Source organism: Varanus komodoensis, unplaced genomic scaffold (genome assembly GCF_004798865.1).
Source record: "Varanus komodoensis strain SLA01 unplaced genomic scaffold, ASM479886v1 scaffold93, whole genome shotgun sequence".
NCBI classification, from domain to species: domain Eukaryota; kingdom Metazoa; phylum Chordata; class Lepidosauria; order Squamata; family Varanidae; genus Varanus; species Varanus komodoensis.
In genome coordinates, this window is record NW_025336635.1 from 383,532 (window position 1) to 396,305 (window position 12,774).

Sequence of the window (12,774 nt, forward strand, 5' to 3'; positions counted from 1 at the left end):
CGCTCGTTACCATTTCATCCCCCGCCCCCCGTCCCCCCCCCCTCCCCCCCCCCGCCCCCCCGCGTCCTCTCTCCGCTCCTGCCAACTATAAATAATCGCTTCTCTCTCGCGCTCCCTCGCGCGCGCTCTGGCCCGGGGCCTCGCGAAGTTTTGCGGCTCGGCAGCGCGCGGGCGGCATCCGCACTTGCCCCCCGACCCGCCCCCCGGCCCTGCTCTGCTCTATGCGCGGGGGAAACAGGATGCCGCGCGTTTCCGGGGCCCCGTGGCCGCCGCTGCTGCCGCTGCTGACCGCGCGGACTCGGGCGCCGTCTTTGGATTGTGCAAAGCTGGGACGCAGCGCCAGCCTGCATCATCCGATGCATGCCGAGAGAGAGAGGAGAAGGAGAGAGAGAGTGAGAGGTGCATGTTGGCTGGGACACACGGGAGATGCTGGACCCCATGCTAAACATGCCTAGGATTCTGCCGTTTACTGCATTCTGGCTGCAATATAGGACCAGGCCTCTTAATAGTGACTGGGCCCCCAGGCCCGCGTCTGTCTAGCAATATTTAGCAGCCTATTTATCTAGTAGCATGTTTGGCTTTTTTGTTTGAACGATTTTTTAATCTGTCTATCTGCGATATGGTCCCTGCTGTCTTTACACTGCTGTCCCTCTTTAAATTATCTGTTTAGCAACCTGGGACCTGGGCTCTTGCTTCGTGCAAATGTGTTCTCCTCTGCTGGCTTGTCTGCCTGTCTGTCTAGAGCTGGGCATGTTTAGCCTGCAGAGGAAAAGATTAAAGGAACACCTGACAGCACCCGCTAAATAGCCGAGTGGGCCTGTCCTGCAGGGGGTGCAGCGGTGCTGTTCGCTCTTGCTCCAGAAGGTGGGCCGGGGGTGGGGGGGCAGAACCAGGGCTGGGGCTGGAAACTGCAAGGAGGTGGTTCCGGAAATGTTAGGAGAAAGCTCCTAATGGCCGGAGCTGTGAGAGGGCAGGCAGAGCAGGCGGGGAAGCTCCCCTTTGCTGGAGATATTTAAAGAGAGCCCGGCAAGCCATCTGTCGCAGAGGCTGACCGTGAAAAGTCCTGCACTGAGCATGGGACTGAAGGAGATGACACCTAAGAGGCCTTCTAAGTTCTAAGAATTCTCTCTGTGGATCCATCTCCTTTCTTCCCTTCCCTTCCCTTCCCTTCCCTTCCCTTCCCTTCCCTTCCCTTCCCTTCCCTTCCTCCTGCTCCTATTCCTGCTCTCCTCTTACTCTTCCTCCTTTCCGTTCTCTCATTTCTCTCAAAGTAAATTTTGGACTTACTAACGCCAGTTTAGCATCAGTATTGTAATTGTAAGCCATCCAGAGACCCACAACATAATTGAACAGGGTAAAAATACCCAAATAAATAAATAAATAAATAGTGCAAACAAATTCAGGGCCATCCACTGATTTTTAAGGCTGGTGGTTGACAGCTATAGACTTAACTTTTTCATACCTGGAATTCGCCTTTATTTTAAATAAGCATTTGGGAATCTTCTTGTTGTTCTGCATATGTCATGGCTACTTCCTTTGGTAGTGATGGCATTGCGGCCCACCGGTGCTAAGCCCACAGCCCTGGTTTCCAAGAGCTGAGATAGGAAAGAAGACAACACAGATGGCAGCAACACACACGGCAAAGCCCACAACTCTGTCCATTTGCAAGAAAAGGAGACGAGGTGGTGCCAGCAGCTGCTGTGATCTCGGCACCAGCCACAAGTCCAGCCAGAGTGGGAAGGATCAGCCGCAAGGAGAACGTGGCACAGGCTGCGAGGCGTCGTTGGTCTGGCATCAGCAGCTGGTGCCTCTGGCAACCTCGAGGGCCCTGCACCAGGCACGGTCCACCGGCACATGCCCATTTTGGGCCCGTGGCTGCAGGCTTTCCTGGCCGTGTTCCTTTCCTACAATGCCCCAGAGAGATGCTACAGGGCAACTAAAATTGGCTGCCTGACACTCCCACGCCCAGGTAAACCCATGGCCAGGCTCTCATTCCTGCAGGGGAGGGATCCAGAAGCGATCATCACGCCAGGAGGTGAAGGTTGCCAGCTTTATTAGCCAACTAAGTGACATAGCGCCTCCACTGTGAAGTCCATCACCTACAAGACATGCAAACCCTGAAGGCTAAGAGGAACTCACAATCAAGCACACAAACATCCTGTATGGCGCAATAAGGTCAATGGACCACGGCCATCTTCATAGATTTTAGGAATCTCTCATTCCATCCATTCATCCATCTTCATTTCTATATTGCCCTATAGTCAAAGCTCTCCGGGTAGTTTACAGCATTGCAAAATAATGCATTCCTTTGGCAAGTGCTTACATTTGAAAAGATAAGATACCTGCAAGTTATTTGGACCCTTAAGTCATAAGATTTCTAGCAAAAGATGCAGCGTGGGAAGAACAGTTTGTCTCACATCCACAGTGTCCTCAAAATGCAATTGTCTCCTAATGCCATTTCTCATATCAGGTGGTAAAGAATGAATTTCAGGCGGGTGAGCTCATTATATTGTACTGCACATAAAAAACAAGCTGAGTTGGGACAGATCTTTCCTTCTTGCTCTGCTAGTTTACTGTTTGCAGGAAGGTGTTTCCTTTTTTTAAATGGAGCTGAGCATCTAAACTTGAATCTGCCCCCTTGGAACCTGAAGCGGTACAATCTACTCCTCCATCTCAAAATTCCAGTATCTGCCCCAACCCTGCCCCAAATCAGGCATCTGATGCATCTCAGCAAACAGTCCATCACAAATACCCAGTACAATGCAAAATAAAGACCTGGGCAGAAGAAGCCAACCCAGGGGACTAGAAGTGGATGACACCAGCCTATGTTTAATTCCTAGAAAAAGAGATGCTGGGGCTTAATGCTGCCAGAAAAAAGCAAATAAAATGTAATCCCCCCAGCAATAAAATAAAAATCTGGGTGCCTCTTCCACCTAATCCTAATCCATAATCATTATTCAGCTGTGATGGCAAAAAGCATCCTGTGCTGTTGTACAATTATTGCACACTTATTTCATGTGCTCCTGAGTTGATCCCTGGCTTTAAAGGCTGGCCTAAGGACTGACTTCTGGTGGAAAAATAAGTCCTGGGGCCAGCGCTGGCTTCCACTGCAAGAGGAAGGGGACTTTGCTGCCTGATCTGTATGTTTAAGATTTGGCTGCATGAGCCAAATCCTTAGCCAAAGTTAAAGATGTTTACAGTGGGGTAAACCTCCTGCATTCAGTCAAGCTTGCTTCCCCAGCAGGAGTCTCTCTCCACCTTGTGACTCAGTGGGGTTTATTATTATTATTTTGGTGGTGTTGGTTTATTTTTGTTTTGTTTTTATTATGCTTTACTTTGGCTGGATTGTGCCCCCTCTGAGGAAGCCGGATGTGAAACCGTAGGAATCCACATAGACAGCTTGTTTATAGAAGCCAGTGGGGCAGGAGCCAAAGAGCACCGGCCTAATTTAATTAGGGAAAAAAGCCTCGGCTGTAGGCACTGATCTTGTGTACACATATCAAAAAGATCACTATCCAGCTGCCCCGATTACTAGGGATGCCCCATATTGGTGGCTTTCGCTCATCACACGTGGTGTTCACAGGGCGTTGTGGGCTGAGGAAAGGGATGCCAACCACACCACACCGCACCACACCACAAGTATTTGCGCACAGCCACCCCCAGGACTCTAGAAAATGGCTCTCTTAGAGGGGCAGCATGTCTAAAGAGGTGCATTTTGATCCTTGGCATCGTATGTATAAATGCACGTGCACGAGCACTGAGTAATCATGCCGCAGGCCAGGCGTGCCATCAGCGGGAAGCAGGGCGATGCAAACCTCCATGGGCCGCCATGTGCCAGCTCCTGGGTGCAGAGTTCCGAGGGGCAGCCTGTGGGCATGCATGTGTGAAGCAGAGCCAGGAGTGAGGCCGAGTGCCGCACAGGTCTGCCCTCCTCCCCGGATGCTGCCCAAAGCACCCGCGGGGGCAGGCTCCTCCGCTGCTGGGGCTTTCAAACAGAGCAGAAGTCCTGACGTCTCGCCACGGTGTCCAGGCAGCTGCTGGGAGGTGCAGGAGGTCAAGGGCTGGTGCCCCCTTGCCCATCTCTCCTCTCGTCCAGCAAATGACTGTGGCTGGATTGTGGGGGTGCTGAGGCTGCCTTCTGTGAATATTCCATTTTCACAGGGTCAGGGTGTGCAGGGATGCTCAGAGGCCATCCATCCCATTGCTGTCTGAGAAGCAAATTTAATCAAATCACATGCACACGCAGCAGGTGCCTTGTATCCAGGCTGCTGCGCATGACCCCCCTCCCCCTTTAGTGCCCCCCCCCATATTTCCATCTGTAGGCTTGGCCAGGGCCACCATCAAAGGCAGGCAGGTTCCCACTGGCAAGAGCTCCCTGGAGCTGTTCCTCCTTTTCAGCCTTGCAAGGAGCCTGGTCCCCTCGCTGTCCTTCCAGGCTAGGAACCGTGTGAGCGAAAGCGGAGCAGGGGGTGGCTGCCAGCTACCTGCTCCCTGGCTCCCTCAGCTGGCAAAGCAGGGAAGTGGTGGCCCTGAAGAGACAGAGGGAAGGAGCGATAGCAGATGGCAACCAGGTATAATATTTCCTTTTGGACTGAGATGCGCTATTTTCAGCAGTGGTCAGTAAAACCAGTCATAAGGGCCTGTAATCATCCATGCATTCCCCCTGCCCCATTTTTTAAAATTCGCAGCCAGTGGCCACTCTCGGATCCTGTATCCCTGAACTGCCTTGGCTAACATCTTTTTTTCATTCATAGTGAGTTGTGTGCCGGGCTCTTGAAAAATCCATCCTTTGGCCTCCTGCCAATCTAGCTGGTGGATCCTGGAGTGTGTGCTCTCCCATGAGACTGAGGATGCCAAGGATTGGCTTAGCTGTGTCCTTTTAGCCCAGCTCTGGAACTTTCCACACATTCATGTCAGGGCACCAACAAGTGCCAGAATGGGTATCATTTTCCAAGCCCCATTCACTGCCTCGGTGCCTGCTTCAAACAGGCAGGGCCAGGGGCCAAATCCAGGCCTCACTGGATCCACCTGTGGACTTCAATGCCCAGAGTGTGTCTCCAAAATAGTATTTGGCCCTTGGACTGAGAGGTTTTCCAGTCCTGGTTAAAGCAACCTGCGTTGCAGAGCTGAGAGCTGCTTCAGAAAGAACCATTTGGCTGTCACTCTTGACATGCTTAATGGGGAGCACGTCCCACCAAACACCACAGGGCTTAGTTCTGACACCTAGGGCTGCCCTGTTCTCCCCAAATGACCAGCCCCAGTGCACCGAAGCAGACTTGTTTCAGGAAGGGTGAAGAACAGGCACTTGGCATGTATGTGCTGTATTTTTTAAAAAAACCTTACGTTCAAATGTTAGTGTTTCCACTGAAAAGCAGCCTGTATATTGCCTAAACATATAAAAAATCAGCTGAGTTCTGTGACTGAGATGCTGTGCCGTGCATATGCAAACTAAGCAGACTTGTGCATGCACACAAAATTTTATTTCAAGAATTTACGTGCCTTCCTTCAGTCATGACAATAAGAAAAAGTTCAGACTGGCCTAGAAAGAAAACAATGTAATACAGAGAAAAATGCTATCAAGCGAAGTAGGCAGAGGGTGTTATGGAGAGGAGGGGATGTTCCCTGTGGGACCTTACAGGAGAAGGCTGGCTTGGCACAGGAAAGGAATCCTTTGTTTCTGGCCCGTGTTGTGCACTGGCTTTGGTCAGGCGTGTGGGATTTGGGGCCTTCCTCAACTTTACTCCTCCTTAAGTCTGACAAGTCTTTTGAGGTCCATGTTGTCCTTTCTGTCTCTCTCTCCCTGATACACAGACATGTCGGCTACAACAGAGAAAAAACAGCAACGAAGCCGCTATTGTTTCTAGAATTAACTCCACAGTGGCATTATGATGATTTCTACTAATTATTTCTCCTGCCCTTTTCATTTCATGTCCAAAATGCCTTGTAATTCTTATCTTATTTATCCTTCCAATAACCCCCGAGGTGGTTAAGCTCAGAGGAGCGATACGGGCCAGTCAAGGTCACTGAATGAGCTTCGTGGATGAGCAGGGATTTGAGCCAGAGGCGCCGGGCGCCCAGATGGCAGCGTTTTGCCCCCTCCCCGGCACGGCTGAGCACCATCCCGCAGAAAGAGGGCCAAGGCTCCGCTTTTGGCAGGTCCTCCATGCCGTTTCACAGCTGTCGGATATTCAACAGGTGCAGTGATGGGAAGGGGGAATGCTTGTTTGTCAGGCAGCTATTGAAAGGGTGCAGCACCACGCTAGGAAAGGGTGGTGGTGGTGGTGAGGAGCAAAAGGAAGTCTGTTTAGCGCTTCAAGTAGGGATACTTTCATTTAAAAGGATGCCCATCTTGCACTGAAGAGTTTCTCTGTGCAGCAGAAAAGCACGCTGCCATCAGGACCATATTTTTCACTCTGGAGGGAGCTGAATCTTCAGCCTTGATGAGCGCTAACATTGCTTATCACTGCAGCTGCCAGAATAAAAGGTCAGCTTCTTAGCTGCTGTTATCTGCTCCTTCCTTCTGTCTCCTTGGAGAAAACTCAGGATGAAAAAAAGAGAACATTCTTCTCTTCTAATAAGTAGCTGAAGCCCTTTTCGTGCTGAGGGAGGCGGGGGATTGGCTCATTGGCGGCTGAATCTGGCTTGACAATTTAGGATCCTCACCATCGGCCTGACTCATCTATATTTTTATTTAGATGCAACATAAAATTAGGGAAATCTTGTTAAAAATGTGAGTGGAGCAGAGAGAGAGATTCTGCATTGTACTGTGGCATCTCTTTTTGTGCGTGTGCAGGTGGGGAGGTTTGCCAGATAGCACCCCCAAAATTACTCCAAACTCTTCAAACATTCCATAGGAAGGGGGAATTCGGCAGCCAGTGAATCTCGCCCCTTTTATCCCCCACCCCAAGATTACCATCTGCTCCTCTCTCCAAGCGATGCACCTCAGTGATTTTAGACCTTGGTTTAAAGACTCTTTCTCCCTTCAGACCAGTTTAAGGGTTGGTGCGTCTCACTTTCCCATGCCACTGCGATCACCAAGTATTACAGCTTAAATCACAGCACCAGCACGATTAGAGGAATGAGAGTTTGCCACTGCCACCTCGTTGCCAAATGCCCTGACTTGTGGCTGCCACCTTGTGGTGCAGAAGGGGCAGCATGTTCTAAAAGTAAAGACAATCAAATGTTTTGTACACCCTTCCCTGCCCTGCCCTGCCCTGCCCTGGCAGCAACAGGCTTTTACAAATAAGATGAATAGATGCTTCTTTCTCCAGAGAGGTGCGCCTGGTGCTGACCCTTTATTCTTTTCAGTGCCAGGCCAAAACCTTTTTATTTTTCCAGCGGTTTAAGGTTTGATTGTTATTTTAATTGGGGCTTTATAGAGGAGGTGACGCTGTGCTTTTCATTGCAAGACCATCCTGAGACCTTCTGTAACAGGACTGGATAGAAAGCTGCAAATAAATACATACATACATACAAATAAATGCTCCTGCCCCAGTGGGCTTTGACATATTCGTGGTAGCTCAGCCTCTGAAGCCAGACCTTTTCTGTTTGTTATTGCTCATAGAGTGCCACCCTCTAGATGGTCATTTGGAGGGGATGGGCCATGGAGCCGGGATTCTGATCCAAAGTCCTTCCTTAACTGCATCACTGCTTCCTCCTGCTGGAACACCTGATGCCCAGGTAGTGCTCCAACTCCATGCTTTTGAATCTGGCCTGTCCGACTGTGGGATGCAAACTGCGCCCCTCCCGGTTGGAGAACCTCTTGAATGTTACACCTATGCCTAAAGCAACCCCCATAGAGGTTGCTTCTTTTATCATCTGCCCGCCTGCACGGGGGAGGAATTGGGAATTAACTGGCAGGGAGCGATTCCAAAACTCCGCACTCACCCACCAGGGGTGCTTGATTAGAGGTAAAGAAACACAGCATATCCCTTAGTCCTCAAACGCGTCTTTTCACTGATTTGCCCCCCAAGATTTCAAGTCCTCCCCTTTCCAGATCTTGTCTAACTTTCCCATTCCATTGATCAGAATTACTTTTTACGCTTCTCCCCACATTGGAGTAGCATGAAGTCCCGCCCCCTGTTTTGCATAGTAAGTCCCCCTCCACCCACTTTGGGGGCCCCAGTGAGTTCTGCACTCCATCAGTTCACCAGATCCTGGAACTGAAAGTATATATAAAATAAGTATGAAAAATAAACACAGAGCACCGGCACTGATACAGCTGACTCAAAAAAGGAGGGAGCTCAGCTGGGGACCCCCCTCCCCAAGAAGGCCTGTTTTTAAGCAGTGTCTAAAACCAGCAGTCATGCAGTCTTGCCGAAAAGTATCTTTCCCAGAAAGAAAATTAGACTCACTTTGCATATGAAATAAAACACTTAGCAAATCATCCTCCCAAAATTACTCTGCCTGTGCATTCTGTTTTAACCTTTATTCCTGCCTTTCTTCAGCCTGGTGTGAGCATCACGCAGTCGTCCCCCATGGCTGGGAAACAGCCAACCAGTAGCAACTCTCTAGAGAGGAGCCCCGCCGCGGTGTCATCTGATCCCTCCAGTGAACTCTCCGGGTCAGGACCGTCCGACCTGCAGCCCTTTCCCCTGGGCCGGGGGTTGTCCTCAGGAAACCCTTCCTCTTACACTGTGCCTGTGCGCCTGGGTGTCCTCTACTTCTTGCTCAACAGCGCAGCCAAAGGGGTGCAGAATGCCCAGCCCTGGGTGCCTGTTCCTGGGGGACAAGGGACCTTTCCTGCACTCCGGCTTCTCTGTATGCAGCAAACTGTTGCGGCTGCCACAGTGACACGCGCTCTGCCCGTGCCATGCAGCCCAGTGGGGGGCACCACTTTGGAGCAGGTCATGGTGGACATGAAGGACAGGCTGCAGGTGTCCCAGAGAGCCAGAATGATAGGCACCCTTGTGCCAGCACTGCCCAGCAGAGAGATGGGAAGGCCTGGCCTGGTTCTAGCCAGCCAAGCTCTGCAGGGGGCCGCCGGAGGCCCCAGTCCCCAGCAGGCTGAAAGAAAAAGCGAGGTGGGGGAGGACATAACCGGAGCAATTGGCAAGGCCAGGGGCCGAATGTTGAAAGGGCCTGGAGGGACCAGAGGTGAGGTTCAGCTGCATCCTGCCCTTGGAAGACCAGGCATCAGGGATGGAGGAGAGAAGAGGCTTCCTTCAGCTCCACCTGTGGCGACAGTGAAAGGACCATGAAGAGAGGAGCTCTTGGAAGCTGCCACAGGATGGCCCAGAAGCCAAAAGATGTTCGTTTGGTGCTGGGCTGAGGAGGCAGAAGGGACAAGAAATGCAAGATTCCACTAACTTTGTAGACAAGGCCACAGGTATAGTTCCAGATAATGCAGAAGACTGGGAGATGGATTATGAGAAGGAGCAAGCAGCTGCAGCAGGGAGCGTTCCTCAATCTCCACTCCAGGAAGACCAAACTGACTCTTCCGAAGCCAGTGCAGATGGAGAAGATAAGCATGCTCCATCCAGCGATCTGCCAAAGCCAAGGTTGGTGAGCTTTTCTTTTCCAGGGTTGACATCCAAGGACAGGTCAGTTCCCACTGCTGGGAAGGAACCTAGTTCATCTCATGCTGATAAGAGCAAGGAAGAGGGGTTTGCCCGCTACCTCAAGAGCCTTTATTCTGACCTGCCAGGGAAGTCCAGTTCTGAAAGTTCCACAGAGTTGGCCATTGACCCAGATGTGGAGTTACCCAAATCTGAGGAGGAGTGGTGCCCAAAGGATGCAGCCATCTTGGGAGGAGACCAAGGCCACCCAATTAGCCCCAAGGCATCTAAGGAAGAAATTTGAGAGGATGTGTGCTGGTTTGGGGCAGGGCCACTGGGGAATGTAAGGCTTTCCCAACAAATTTGACCTCTCTGGAATTTTACAGCCCCTCCGAACTGGAAAGATGGAAGTTTCAGGATCCATGGACATGATAAAAGAAGTGCCTGGTGACCTCTGGTTGTTTTGGTCTTGGTTAGAATTTGTTTATAGTGTTCCTGTTATATGGGGGCTGCACTATGGGACCCAAGGGTATCTGGGTGTACCGCTGTTCTCTGCTCAAAAGTGGGGTGGATGGGGGAAGGGTTCCCGACTCTCTTAGCCCAGCCAATTCACAACAGTCTGGACCACAAGGAAATAGCAACAGGGAGCAGCATTTGTAGAAATCTGTCCCTCTGTTTGGGTTACTTGTGGAAATCTATGGAATGCGCTCCCCAGAGAGGTCCTCCTGGCACCGTCGTTATTTGTTTTTCGGCGCCAGGCGAAGACCTTTTTATTTAAGCGTCATTTTAATTGTTAACAGTATTTGCTTATTTTATCTGGCCAGGGCGACTTCTTTTATATTGTTATTTATTTTATATTGTTATTTTTATATTGTTACTATTGTATTTTTCTTCATGTTGTGAGCCGCCCCGAGGCTTCGGCGAATGGGGCGGCATATAAATGTTTTAATAAATAAATAAATAAATAAATTTAAAAGCTGCTTTAAATAGGAGTTAGCCATTGTGGCTTCCCCTAAAGCATTCTGGGGAGACCCGAGTATTGAGGGATCACGGTAGTCCCTGGATTATTAAGGGACTGTTCACCAGCTTCCTGGGCCTGGTTCTTTTGATGTGGCTTTTGAAATTAGTTTCAAAAATGTTTGAACTTTGGACCACAAAGGACTACCATGAAGTCCTGCTTCAAATACTCCCTCTTGTTTGGGTGGGTGAGTACATAATCCATCTGCCAGAGATGGCTACTAAAAGTGTCATCTCCATGGCATGACACTTTCCCTGTGCTATTAATGGTTTAGGTTCAAATGGGTGTTCCCACACGTGAAGTCGCACCTTGGCTGCTGGTTGCTGGGAAAACAGATCAGCAGCACAACATGTGTTCGCAGGGTGGCAGCGACCCACCATGGGGGTTGGCACCCCCCAACCCCTGCTCGGGGTTGTCTCTGTGTAGGGACTAAAGCAGAGGTGCCATTTTTGGTGGGATCTTCGGTAAGTTGTACTGTGTGACCATGCAGTTCCCAACCCACTGAAGCCAAAGACTTTGGGTGGGTGGATGTTGGTTGTATTCCACAGGATTGGGCCAAAATGCTTATTTTTATCTGTGGTGGAGTTGCACATTTGGTCTTAACAATGAAGGATTAAAGTTTTGACTTGTGTGTGCGCTTAAAATAAGAACAGGGTACAGTTTCAGGTAAAAGTAAAGTTTTGATTTGGTTGGTTTAGGGTGCAATCTTATGCATGTTTAGACAGGAAAAAGTCCCCTAGCTCCCAGTATTCCGTGCTGTAGGACTTTTTCTGTCTAAACATACATAGGATTGTGGCATTAGTATGTGTCACTGATGTCATATTGAAGTTAGTGCAGCGTTGTGTAAATGTTGATTTCTGCAGCAGTATTTTGCTTGACAAGGAGAGCCAGAACTGGAAGGATGAGCACCTGGGTCTCTGTCCAGCTGAATCACCTGGGACCATTTCAGGCAGCAGGTGAGGGAAACCTGTGTTCAAATTCTGTCCTTTCAGGTTAAAAACAAAACAAAACAAAAATGAAGCCTTCCTATGAAAATCAATAACATGGAAAAGAGAATGTTAGGCTTGCCTTTCCCCGGTATGCTACTCTTCAATATTCACGGAGAGCTGCTTTTTTGGTGGGAGCAGGATTTGCACAGACACCCCAAATCCGTTGTTTGAAATAATGTTCCAGAGATTCTAGTCCATAGTGATCTCTCTGTGTATGCAGAACAACTGTGGAGTGGAGATGTTATCTTAGTGCTGCCACCTGGCTCAGTAGTACACCTAGGTGAATTAACCTACCCTTTTATAATCCCAGGGCTTTATGTAAGGATTGTTTCAATGCTGAGGGGAAATCCCTGTTTATCTGGGTTGGTTTGATAGCCCCAGATAAATATCTGTTAGATGTTGTGGACTTTAGAGTACATGATTGTTTTAAAGAAACTTGTTGTTTGTTACTGCAATAAAGTTGGCACTGCTTGACCGATGCCATGTGTCCTTTTTGAGCAGAGCAAGTATTTCTATCCCTACATGTGTGGCCAGTTGTGAAGTGTGGAAAGTGCTTTGGCTATTGGTCAGTATAGAATTGGAGTATTTAAAATATATGGGAGGTTGTCTGTTTTGTTTTTAAAGATTATAAGACGGGTGAGACACAGAGCAAATGTAAAGGGAGGCTAGAAGAAGACCGCTGTTTAAGGCTGCACGTCTGAGTCAAGACTCAACCACTCTTAAATTCAGCAGGATTTCCTTCTTGACTTTTGATTGAACAATCGGTTGAATTGTTGTTCTTATTACATTGCAATTTTAACTCACCTTTCATCGTTTTGCAAGGAGCCCAGGCAACATACCAAGTTCTTCTCGCTATTTCATCCTCACAACAACCCTGTGAGGTAGGTTAGACTGAGGGGCACCCTAGTCACCCAGTGGGCTTTATGGGCAAGTGGGGACTAGAACCTGGGTCTCCCAGTCCCAGGACAATATTCTGACCACCATGCCACAGTGGCACTCTCTTTTCCCCCTACCTCAAGCCAAGATGAGCAGCTCTGTTGGTTGCACTTTCTCCCACACATGAGCTTTGCATGGTAACTGGTCAAGCCAAAACATTAGCTTGTCTGTGCTCCTGCCCAGCGCCTGGGGACAAGTTACATCTCAAGGAGACAACTCAGTGAATATTCTCCAGATTTCCTTCCAGGCCCCCTGACTGAGGCGACTTCTCTGTGGCATTCGGCTGTGGAGGGGTTCTGTGCCATTTAATCCGCACCCCATCCATCCCCTGCAC